Raw genomic sequence first — 11,988 nt, 5'->3', positions numbered from 1 at the left:
GATTTATTTATGTTCCAACCGTTTCAGAATTAAAGCAGAATGATGGAATGACATGCAAGAATACTAAACAGTCGAAGTATGGACATAAGAAAATAAATGGAATACTGTAACACAACAATAAAAAGCAACGATAACAGCGATAATATTTGAGAACGGTTGCTAGACATTTCGAAGAAGGAAAGTAAATAGACGAAAGAAGTGTTTCACAGGAGAAGTGTGTCTGAACTGCAGCTATCATGGAGGTGTTTATCAAAAGAAAGATATTAACGGCAAATGTGTGTCGGAGTGTCTCTAGAGATTCGGTGGAGAAAAGAGGAGGCTTAAATATGAATCCTTATTATACTAATTTCAAAAGTATTTCAAACATCGGTGTATTGGTTGGTAGTGTTCTGTGATATGTAGACAAGTGTCAAATATCCTTCAGGCTGAGTTGCTTGTCTAACCCCAAACGAATCACTGTTAAGAACCCGTAAGTTATTCCTGGACTATATGCATTGGTGATGTGGCACTCGGTCGGTTACGACGACAAGGGTTCCAGCTGATCCGACCAACGGAACGCGAAATTAACGTGCAAGCGGCTGAGCACTCCACAGACACGTGTATCCTTAACGTAGTTCTCGGGGGAGATTCAGCGTGAATAAGAAAAAGGTTGGCCCCTTTGAAATACAGGTACAACAGTAAGAGTACAGCAGGGTTCGCCACCATCCCCTGTCGGAGCCTCGTGGTGCTTTAGGTGTTTTCGCTCAATAAACACTCACGGTTACGACGGCGAGGGTTCCAGTTGATCCGATCAACGCAACAGCCTGCTCGTGAAATTAGCAGGCAAGTGGCTGAGCACTCCACAGACACGTGTACCCTTAACGTAGTTCTCGGGGAGATTCAACGTGACGCAGAATGTGACAAGGCTGGACCTTTGAAATACAGGCACAACAGAAACAGGAAGAAAGAGTGAGAGAAAGTTGTGGTGAAAGAGTACAGCAGGGTTCGCCACCATCCCCTGCCGGAGCCTCGTGGTGCTTTAGGTGTTTTCGCTCAATAAACACTGGGAATCGAAACCGCGATCCTACGACCACGAGCCCGCTGCCCTAACCACTGGGCCGTTGCGCCTCCACACACATACATACATACATACATAGTGGCACTCCGTCGGTTACGACAACGAGTTGATCCAGTTGAGCTTCGTATAGCTTTAGGTGTTCTCGCTCAATAAACACTCACAACGCCTGGTCTGGGAATCGAAACCACGATCGTACGACCACGAGTCCGCTGCCCTAACCACTGGGCCATTGCGCCTCCCCTTGTGCACTGTTACATCTAGAGGTATGTGTTATTCTAAGACAAAATAGCCAATTCCTAAGGCAGAATATCTAGCCATAATAATTAAAAGCTGTTGTGTTCTATATTTTATCGCTTTATTTCTAAGTGACAATTTTCAGTATTTACAAAAGTGAAAACTGTATTCCGTATTGTTAACGAGTTCCAAAAGTGATGAGGATTTAAATTTGAACCCAGTAACATCGTTTCTGAGAAACTAAATGCAGTAACAAAGAAGTATTCATTCTATCTCTCATAATTTTGGTTTTATTTCACGGTGTAAACCCCAGCAAAGAATAACGGTAAAAACCTAAATTTTGTGAAAATAGAAAAAAAAAAAAAAAAGATATAGAAAAATAAATATACAAAACAGATTTTGTAAATAACATTTTCAAAGCGTGTTATCTCAGCTAGGACCATAGACTATTTCAAGATTCACTCATACTCTTACAACACGACTTTGATGCTGTTGTACTATACTAACAATGTATGTTTAGACGGCTCCAAATTCTGTGACTACATCACTTTTTATTTAATTCTTGTGACTGCATAAACAAATGCATCAAACTGACGTTTTGAAATGAGACCTACATGTCTGACAGTTTTATCATTTAATTCACTAGTTGTGTTGATTTTTTATTTTTATTTATTTTTTTTTTACTGAACATCTATTTTATAAGTTTATATCTATAACCCTACAGCAGCAACAATTTTACAATAAACAATACATTGGCTGCTTTCGCTGATACATTTTACCAAAATAAATGTAAAAAAAAAAGCAAATAAAAAAGATAAAGAGAGGAAAAACTATGGCTGTATATATAGTAATTATATAAAAAAAAAATCATTCAGTATTTTGTGAAAGTCATGTCTAAGGTAGACATATCAAAAGAAATACAGGCGTCTACAATTTTGTTCAACAATGTAGTGCGTCCATTTGTAAATATTGGCTACGTAATTTTAATAAATATAAATGTACCAGAAAAACTCGCATGTTTGCCTGACGGATTTCTATGCTTTTGTATATTGTATCTTTCACGTTTCCGTGTCGTCTGATGATTGGACGAAACTGTTGAATAAGCATAGCCACATTTAGTTTCAATTTAGTTGATCCTATGAAGAAAAAATCTGCAGTATTCAACAGTCTCGTTTGGTCACTCGTTTACAATTGCTTCCTTACAGCAATTACGAATGTATATATATATATATATATATATATATATATATATATATATTCAAGTGTTATATTCATTTAAGCATTTGCTTACGTAATGTACTCAACCAACTTTAGCTCCATATATAACTTAAAACGGAATTATATAATTGGTATATTCTGTAACTATATGGAGTAAATCCATTATGAATATATACATACATACATATATATATATATATATATATATATATATATATATGTATGTATGTGTATATATATATATATGTGTGTGTGTGTGTGTGTGTGCGTGTGTATGTATTAGGTGTGTATGTATGATGTCTCTGTGATATTCACAGTAAAACATTTATTTTCACTTAAGCAGGATTTATTCAATTTCACTTTTAATAATGGCATTTTCTTTTGTGTGCCCTTCCTGTTTAAGTAAATAGTATTTTTCTAGATTCATATACATTCGTTTAATTCATTCATAGATTTGACTGGATTTTTATTTATCAAATTCCATCGAGTAAAGCTTGATCAATTCACCTCGCTTTCCATAACGTGCGGTTAGTACAGTCAGGGGAACTGGAATGTATTAGATCGATGGTTCTCAATCCTTTTTCACCTATGGATCCCTTTGATTCCAATTTTTCTCTAAGGGGTCTCCATAGCCATTGGTTGATTATAAAACAAACATCCTATTGTATTTTTATGTTAAATATTATTAGGAATTGTGTAAAAAATGAAATATTTTGTGTATTGTAAATGCATAACTAATTTATTCTTTTTTTCTTCTATTCGTTTACTTGTTTCAATCATTTGACTTCGGCCAGCTGGAGGACCGCCTTTAGTCGAACGGATTAACCCCAGGACTTATTCTATGCAAGCCTAGTACTCATTGTATCGGCCTCTTTTGCCGAACCGCTAAGTTACAGGGACTTAAAAACACCAACATCGATTGTCAAGCGATAGTAGGGGGACAAACAGAGACACACAAATACATACATACAAACACACACACACACACACACACACACACACACACACACACACACACATATATATATATATATATATATATATATATATATGATGGGCTTCTTTCAGTTTCCGTCTACCAAATCCACTCGCAAGGCTTTGGCCAGCTCGAGCTTATAGTAGAAGACACTTGCTCAAGATGTTACACAGTGGGACTGAATCTGGAACCATGTGGTTGGAAAGCAAGCTTCTTACCACACAGCCATTCCTGCACCTAATTTATTGCTCATAAACTTTTACACCACAATCTTATATGGACACCTAGGGGCCATGTGGACTCCGTTTGAAAGCGACTGCATTAGATAGTTGCATTAGAGAGTTACCCCTTAGGGAGCTCTTATACTGGTTTCAAATTTTGATACAAGGCCAGAAAGTTCGGGGCAAGGGGTAAGTCGATTAACACAACTCAAGTGTTCAACCGGTACTTATTTCATTAATCCCGAAAGAATGAAAAGCAAAGTCAACCCCGGCGGTATTTAAACGCGGAGCGCAAAGTCGAAAGAAAACGCAGCTGAGCATTTTACCCGTCGCGGTAACGATTCTGTCATTTCGCCGTCTTGAAGAGTTCCTATATGAAATGCCTAATATAACAAATTTCAATTAAGTTACAGTCATCGATAATATATTTTCTGTTCCTTATCGAACTTTATACGTTTTCAGTGGTGGGTTGCAATCCCATGGTAAATCATGACCGAACGGGGTCTCCTCAAATATCCTATTGCCTCAAACAAAACGGTGTGGCCACAGTTAAAAGTCTTTGATCACAGAGCTGCTTAATAAGGATTGGCCAATGGTTAAATATGAAAAAAACAAACAAACAAAAAAACAAATTGCGACTAAGATAAAAAAAATTATGTATAGTAGAAAAAGAAGTAATTTGCATTAAAAAATCTTATCTGCTCATTGAGCTGTTTTGTTATAACACATTCTTTGTTTGCCATCTTGTCCTTTGAGACTTATTTTAGGGGGAATTAAGACTTAAAAATAAGTGAACGATATTAGTCGAGTTCTTGAGTTGAAGGCCTAATGGGGTTAATGATTTATTAGGGCCAATGCACCGAATATTTTCTGATTCGCCCTGTCAGACAAGATATTAAATATCAGCAAGAATATAAACGGTGAAGCACTTGGAAATTAAATGCAGAGAGAGAGAGAGAGAGAGAGAGAAAGAGAGAGAGAGAGAGAGAGAGAGAGAGAGAGAGGGTGAGGTGGGTGGGTGTGGTATGCAGGAAATTAGGAATTAATGAAGGACCGATAGGAAATTAATTTCTAGTACAGTGTTGACTGAAAATTGGTCAATGCTAGCTGGTACAAAATCAAAGTCTGGTTAATCCTGAAGACATTGGGGAGTAAAGATTAAGGAATAAAGAATAAAAAAGACCTCTTGATTGCTATATTTTATTTGGGTCGCTTTTATATTCGGAATTGTCATCCTAACGTGGTGGTCCTAACGAAGGTCGATAAGATAAACTAAACATTACTCAAGTATTGGGATCGAACAAGTCATTCAGCTCTCCCCCGCTTTAAACTGGTTCACCGTCGGTTGCGACGACGAATGTTCCAGTTGATCCGATCAACGGAACAATCTGCTCGTGAAATTAACATGCAAGTGGCTGAGGGGTCCGCAGACACGCGTACACTTAATGTAGTTCTCAGGGAGATTCAGTGTGACACAGAGTGTGACAAGGTCGGCCCCCTTTGAATTACAGGTACAATTCATTTTTGCCAGCTGAGTTAAGTGGAGTAACGTGAAATGAGTTGTTCAAAGGCACAATGCGCCGCTGGGAATCGAACTCACGTGCTTATGACGGAAAGCCGAAGATCTTAACCACAGAGCCAAGCGCCTTCATTTCTCCATTCGCTGACGATGCTGATTTGATTCTGTGTAGAAATCATCATCAACATCACCATTATTATCATTATTATTATGTAAAGTAGTGGAATGGTGGAACCCTTAAAGAGTAAGAGAAAATGCCTTGCGTTGTTTGCTCTGGTGCTTGACGTTTTGAGTTCAAGTTCAATCTAATTCAACTGTGGCTTTCATCCCTCTGAGGTCGACCAAAAAAAACTACTATTTTAATAGTGGAGTTGATATATTAGGCCGCTCTCTTTCTATAAATTTCAGGCCTTTTGTCTATGTGAGAAAGGATTGCTTAGAAAAGTGAGGCAAGAGCCGCGAGCAAGATGTCCAGCTCCGTTCTATGAATAGTTGAATCACATCGTGAACTGCTGTAGGCTGATAATTGTGGATGTTGTACAGTGAACATTTGGCTGAACGGAATTACGAAAGGGTTGTGATTTTGAGAAATGATGATTGATCGAAAGTGTTCAGTACGAGGTTAGACGAGATACAACAGGACTGACAAGTGAATGAGAAGAAGAAAGATGAAGGGTTTTGACTGATGCCGCATACATAAAGTAGCTACATCAAAGAATTTGGACCTATTATATCAGCTTTATAATAGTTGCCAATCAGGCGGATGACCGTTATTTTAGTAGTTGTTAGTATTGTTTTACACTTTACTTCTTAGATATATGAACAATTCTCTAATGTTGGCGAGAAACTTGTGAGTGGACTGCAATGAGGAGGGCTGAAATATTATCTGGTTCTAAGCAACCAACCGAATCTGCGGATTGGGATTGTAGTCGTGACAATGTTAATGACGTGCTTTGATGAACACCAGAGATTGTGTTGTCTGCTAACCCTGGAATGGTTGGGTTTATATATTGGCGTTTTCTACTCTGATATCATTAATAGGAAATATTCCACCTTCTCGACTACAAACTGGTTGGAAATTATCAAGCAAAACAGAGGAGAATTTCGGAAACTGGTCGATGTCGGAGCATTTGATTTATTGGCCTGTCCAGACGTTTCAAGACAAAGTGTATTGTCTGACAATGCAGCTGTAAGTTTCCAGAGACTTATTTAACGGGATGCAATAAATCGCATTCTGGTAAAAACGAATGGTATGAAAAGACAAGCATAAGAGTACTCGAGTCATAAGACACACAAGTAAAATAAATCAATAAGCAGCTCCTGTGTCGGTGTCCACAATGTTCGAATCGCTGAAGAAACTCAATAACCGAATTATTGTAGGAACGTGCAAATGGACGGCGATTTTCCATGCAATAATCTTTTCTACTACAGGCAAAAAACCTGAAATTTTTGGGGCGGGGACTAGTCGATTACATCTACCCCAGTGTGTCACTGGTACTTAATTTACCAACTCCCAAACGATGAAAGGCAAAGTCGACCTCAGCGAAATTTGAAATCAGAACGTATAGACTGGAGAAATACTGCTAAGCATTTCGCCTGACGTGCTCAACGTTTCTGCCAGCTCGTCGTCTTGGTTAGCCATTAAGCTATTCATAATCCGTACGACAGAGTGTGTCTACCTGTAATTTGCTACCCAGCAAATTACAGGTAGACATCATCCAACAGGTTTCCGTTGTGTTTCTGTTTATTCATTTTCGCTCGAAGAATATTCGATAGTTAAGTTTGACGGTGGTGCAAACATCTCGCTTGTGGCCGAGACCATGATGAGTGATAGTTTTGTACAGAGGAAGATTAATGCTACAAACATGTGCAGTTAACGACCAACGTCAGATGATAAGATGTGTCAAATTTTGCATTGATGTTGGTAGAATCTTCATAGTGTGAAAGTGGCCAAGTGAGAAGTTTCTTTGTTAGAATTCCAAGCCCATAGGTTTTGAGTTCAAAACCAATGTAAGAATTGTGTTGCGTATTTGGAGTGCACATTTAATTCTGGCGGCCTTAGTTTCTCAACTGTCAGGTATGACTTGTAGGATATCTGGAAAAATATCTGACATGGACCAATCTTCTGTTCTGGTGTTGATTGCGTCTCTTTTTTCTCCTTTTTTCTTTTTTCTTTTGTTTCTTCGATGTAGCGATGTCAGCGGGCGAATGACCATCCTGCCAAAACTTCCCCTTACATACTCGCCGGTAGGCTCTGACAGCCAGCACCTACTAACTGTCACGTGACACTGTCTAAGCTTCAACTGACCAATGGAAGGCAATGGCGCGTAATTTTAGCCCACGCCCTCTCTATACCTGCCTTCCAGCAGTATCGTGTTAGTTTCAGTTCCAGCAGCCACAGCCGACCAGCTGTTTGGTGATACAAGCTTTCGAACCAGGCGGAGGGCGCGCTATGAAGGAGACCGCTACCTTGGCCTACCTGTTAATCATCGATGCTGCTTAAGTGACAGCCAGCCTCTCCTAGCGACTCTATATCCCAGTCGTCGTGTTATGGCTTTCAAGCCATTTGGGGTCTTCCCGTTTCAGCCATATATAGAAGCTAGACAAAATCTGGTTTCATTCAAAATCCGATAGGGTTAATGAGTATAAACAGGTAAGATAATTACGGAAAGTGGATATCAGAGTAAATTAAAAAGTTTCGCAATTTTTGTAAAGAACTAAAAGATATAATGAAGAAAAGCTTCCACATTAAGTAATATTCATTTATTCTTTTATGTGTTTCAGCCCGATAGCTGTGGCCATGCTGGAACACCGCCGATATCACCATTTTTTTAATGGTTATTACTATGTGGTTGGTTTTTGGTGAATGACGGAATTTCAGAATGCTGTCCTCCTTTCAGTTCCTTGCTTTGATGTAGATTCCTCAGAGATGTTGGAATAGGAAATGCTTCAACGGTTACCTTAAGGGAGACTGTTATCAAATATTATGCCTACATTCAGGTGTGTGAGTGTATATATTTATATATATATATTCATATATCTATATGTATATATATGCTTGTATATACACACACGCACAGGTATGTGTATGGTGCATAATATATTTGTGTATACACGATGGTATTTATCCATGTGACGTAGAGCAACGTACATTTCAAAGCGAATTGACCGTTAATTTTGATTGACAAGTAATTATTTCACTCCCACTTTCCTTATTTCTCCTTCAGTCTTTGGCTGTCTAATTTAAAAGACTTAATCCTCATAAGAGGTCTTTAACAAGCCAGTTTCTACACCTACTTCCTCCCCACCTTACTCTTTCAATCTTTCATTATTTCCTTGAGTGTTATCTTTATATTTTCACATTATTCATTTTGTCTGCTACTGTATCATGGCTGATGTATTTTTAATCCCTGCCTTCTTTCTATAATCATGTTGTTTTGCTGCTTCGACTTTCAGCGTTCCGCGTTTTCTGGTTTCATCCCGTCTACCTTCGTTTCTCTTTAGCCATTTCCTTATCACTTTATATTACTGTCTTTCATCTCTACATTTCTCTCCCCTCATTCCATCACAGTGTTTCATCTCATACCACTCTTTTTCATCATTCCTTTCTTTCTCTTTCTCCAGTTACCTCCACCGCACTCACTGTAATTGCTGGAGGAACACTCCACTATGTCCTTCCTCACGAAGTCTGAACTCTCTAAAATTTCTTCCTCACCAACGTATATTCCCTAAACATAGACCTCCGTACATTCAAAAAGAACTCTAACGTTATAAGTACCACTAGTCAGCTTAGCGTTGCCGTTTCCTCACCCAGAATAACATATTTCTATCTATCTATCTATCTATCTTTCTTTCTATCTATCTATCTATCTATCTATCTATCAAATCACTGAAACAAAATAAAAGAATATATATATATGTTTTTTCTGTGTATATGTGAAGGGGTAGATGGGGCTCATTAGCCGTGGTGAAGGCAACTCTTCTAGGAGAAGGACACTCGGACATAAAACCAGGTCATTGTAACGACAGTCCCTTAATTGGCTGCCCTATCAAAGCCATGAGTGGTTGATGGGGTGGATTGGGCTCCTGTTTTGAAGCAAAGTCATGATTAGGACAACCAGTATAGGAGAATAAAACTCTGAATTCAAATTGCTGGCTTGCAATTTCCTTTTGAGGAAAAGCCTAGGAGAACGTACTCCGATATGAAACCTGCAGTCAACTTAGTACTAGTCATCTTGCTTTGCTTGTCACTGGAGTCTACTATTTTGACCCCGAGAGTGGCAAAAGCGTTGTACAAGCGTTTGTCACTGAAATCCAATGAAGTACAAAACACCATCACCATACAATCGTCACTTTTCAAAAGTCCTATGGCGATAGAGATGTGGCAATGTATGCAGACTTGACCAGTTGGAAGTATACAGCTACAAATCTGCGCATAAGGTGGCAGGGTTCTTATTTTAACATCGCTAACATGTTTCCATGGACAGGAACTGTTTTTGGTGGAGAATCCTGTGTCTGAGCAGCCCTTTTAAGGAGAACACTGCTCACCTGGATATACTGGTTGTCTACCGTTGTCATTGTGTTTAATGTGTAAATCAGTGGTTCCTGACAATTTGAAATTTCTCTCCTCTTCGGAGTTTGTTTTTTGTTCCTCCACCTTGTTCTTTATGTTTCATATGAAAAGCCTATTTAAATCATGATAAAAAATGAAAATGGTTTCTTATTACATGAATCGTTAAGTGTGTAACAATAAAATATTTAATATTATCTTCACAATGAATGCAGTCTTTAAGTCATTGCTTTAAAATGATTTCAAAATCTTATTAAATTCGTTAAAAAAACCCATTTGATTTACTAAGACAGATCGTTAATTCAATTACTTTCTAAGAGAAACTCTCTCTTGTTAACGTCATGCACCTCCTCACCTCTATTAAAGATGGTTATAAATCCTCTGAGTAGAGATTACTTGTATAAATCTACATATTTTTAATCTTTACCTTTCATTCTAAATTTGAAATAACTACGTATTTGTGTTTGCCTCCCCTCCCCTGATACACTGCTTGGGGTGTTGGTTTGTTTACGTCTTCGTAGCATAGCGGTTCGACAAAAGAGAACGATGGTGGGAGTAACAGATTTACAAAAAAAAAATGTACTGGGGGGTGGTCTATAAGTTCGACTAAACCATTCAAACTGGTGCTCCAGCATTGCCGCAATCCAATGATTGAAAGCAAATAAGAGATAAAATATAATCTTTTCTACTCTAGGCACAAGGCCCGAAATTTTGGGGGAGGGGGAGAATTGATTAGATCGATCCCAGTACGCAATTGGTACTTAATTTATCGACCCCGAAAGGATGAAAGGTAAAGTCGACCTCGGCGGAATTTGAACTCAGAACGTAGCGGCAGACGAAATACCGCTAAGCATTTCGCCAGGCCTGTTAACGTTTCTTATTTCTTTATTGCCCACAAGTGGCTAAACATACAGAGGACATACAAGGACAGACAAAGGGATTAAGTCGATTAGATCGACCTCAGTACGTAACTGGTACTTAATTTATCGACCCCGAAAGGATTAAAGTCAAAATCGACCTCGGCGGAATTTGAACTCAGAACGTAACGGGAGACGAAATACCGCTAAGCATACGCCCGACGTGCTAACGTTTCTGCCAGCTCGCTGCCTTTAGAGTTTAAATATATAATAAATAGTTAAATTATATGTGATAAACGTAAGCTTAGAATACATTTTATCTGATAGCTGATATATATATTAAAAAAATATGGAGTGGTTTTCTGCTGTAACAGTTTCATTAAAGACTAACAATAACAACAAGAGTTTACTTGAAGATTTTCTAATTCCTGATACTTTTTCACCTGATTGTCGTACTGTCACCTATATAAATGATATCAAGTAGAACTTAAGTACAACAATGGGAAACAATTTAATGCGGTACACAGATTTATCGAATTGTGACCAAGCGAGTTGTCAGCAAGCTATTTGCAACTCTAGCAGTTTTAAGTAGATTCAGCGCCTGACAATCTCCTAGATAACGTTCTCTCTTTAATATAAATTCATTAATGCTTGCTGGTTATTAAATTAGAGTGTTTTTTCAGAAGTTTATTCAATTATTTTATTCTTTATTTATTCGTTATTTGTAACCAGCTACTACTATACGTAATTGAAAATGTTGCTGTCAAACAACTTTTCCAGAAGATGTTTCATATATATATTATTTTTGTCAGATGAATTCGATTTATATTCTGCATTATTGTTCAGTGGTGCTCTGCTACATTTACACTGCTAACACCTGAACCAATTCATTTGTTATTTCTCTCTTCTGAACGGATTAAAGCTGTTATCAGCTAATTTAAATTCCTTTAAAGAACAGTGTAAATTTTGCAATCGCTACAATGCTTACCACTTCTTTGCTCATAATGTTAATTTTATAAAACAAACAATTCTGTTACAGCACCCGTTTTCATTTCTCCAAGGTCAATGAATATAATTTTAATTATTGTCGTAATAAAGCAATCATTATTAATCATCTAATTAATTTTAACTTGTAATTTTGTTTTAATCAATTATATTATAAATTTACTTTTAATTATTCGACTATACAGGCGTGGTTGTGTGGTAAGAAGTTTGTTCTCCAGCCACATGGTTTCGGGTTCAGTTCCAATACGTGGCACTTTGGGCAAGTATTTGCTACTATAGCCTCGGGCTGGCCAAAGTATTGTGAATGGATTTGGTAGACAGAAACTGGAAG

The 11,988-nt window shown here is 37.8% G+C and overlaps 1 protein-coding gene and 1 long non-coding RNA gene across 5 annotated transcripts in view; one reads left to right on the top strand and one right to left on the bottom strand.

The window, feature by feature from the left end:
• LOC106876232 (core alpha-(1,3)-fucosyltransferase) overlaps nucleotides 1-11,988 on the bottom strand; it is a 706,231-nt gene that overhangs the window by 648,728 nt on the left and 45,515 nt on the right. The window lies entirely within an intron of this gene.
• Nucleotides 2,801-10,054, top strand: LOC149135849 (uncharacterized). Its single transcript, XR_016242040.1, has 2 exons — nucleotides 2,801-7,878; nucleotides 8,010-10,054. It is a non-coding gene; the product is annotated as an uncharacterized LOC149135849 (long non-coding RNA).

Source organism: Octopus bimaculoides, chromosome 5 (assembly GCF_046866305.1).
Source record: "Octopus bimaculoides isolate indiv1 chromosome 5, ASM4686630v1, whole genome shotgun sequence".
NCBI classification, from domain to species: domain Eukaryota; kingdom Metazoa; phylum Mollusca; class Cephalopoda; order Octopoda; family Octopodidae; genus Octopus; species Octopus bimaculoides.
This window is presented reverse-complemented; position numbering and strand designations above follow the sequence as displayed.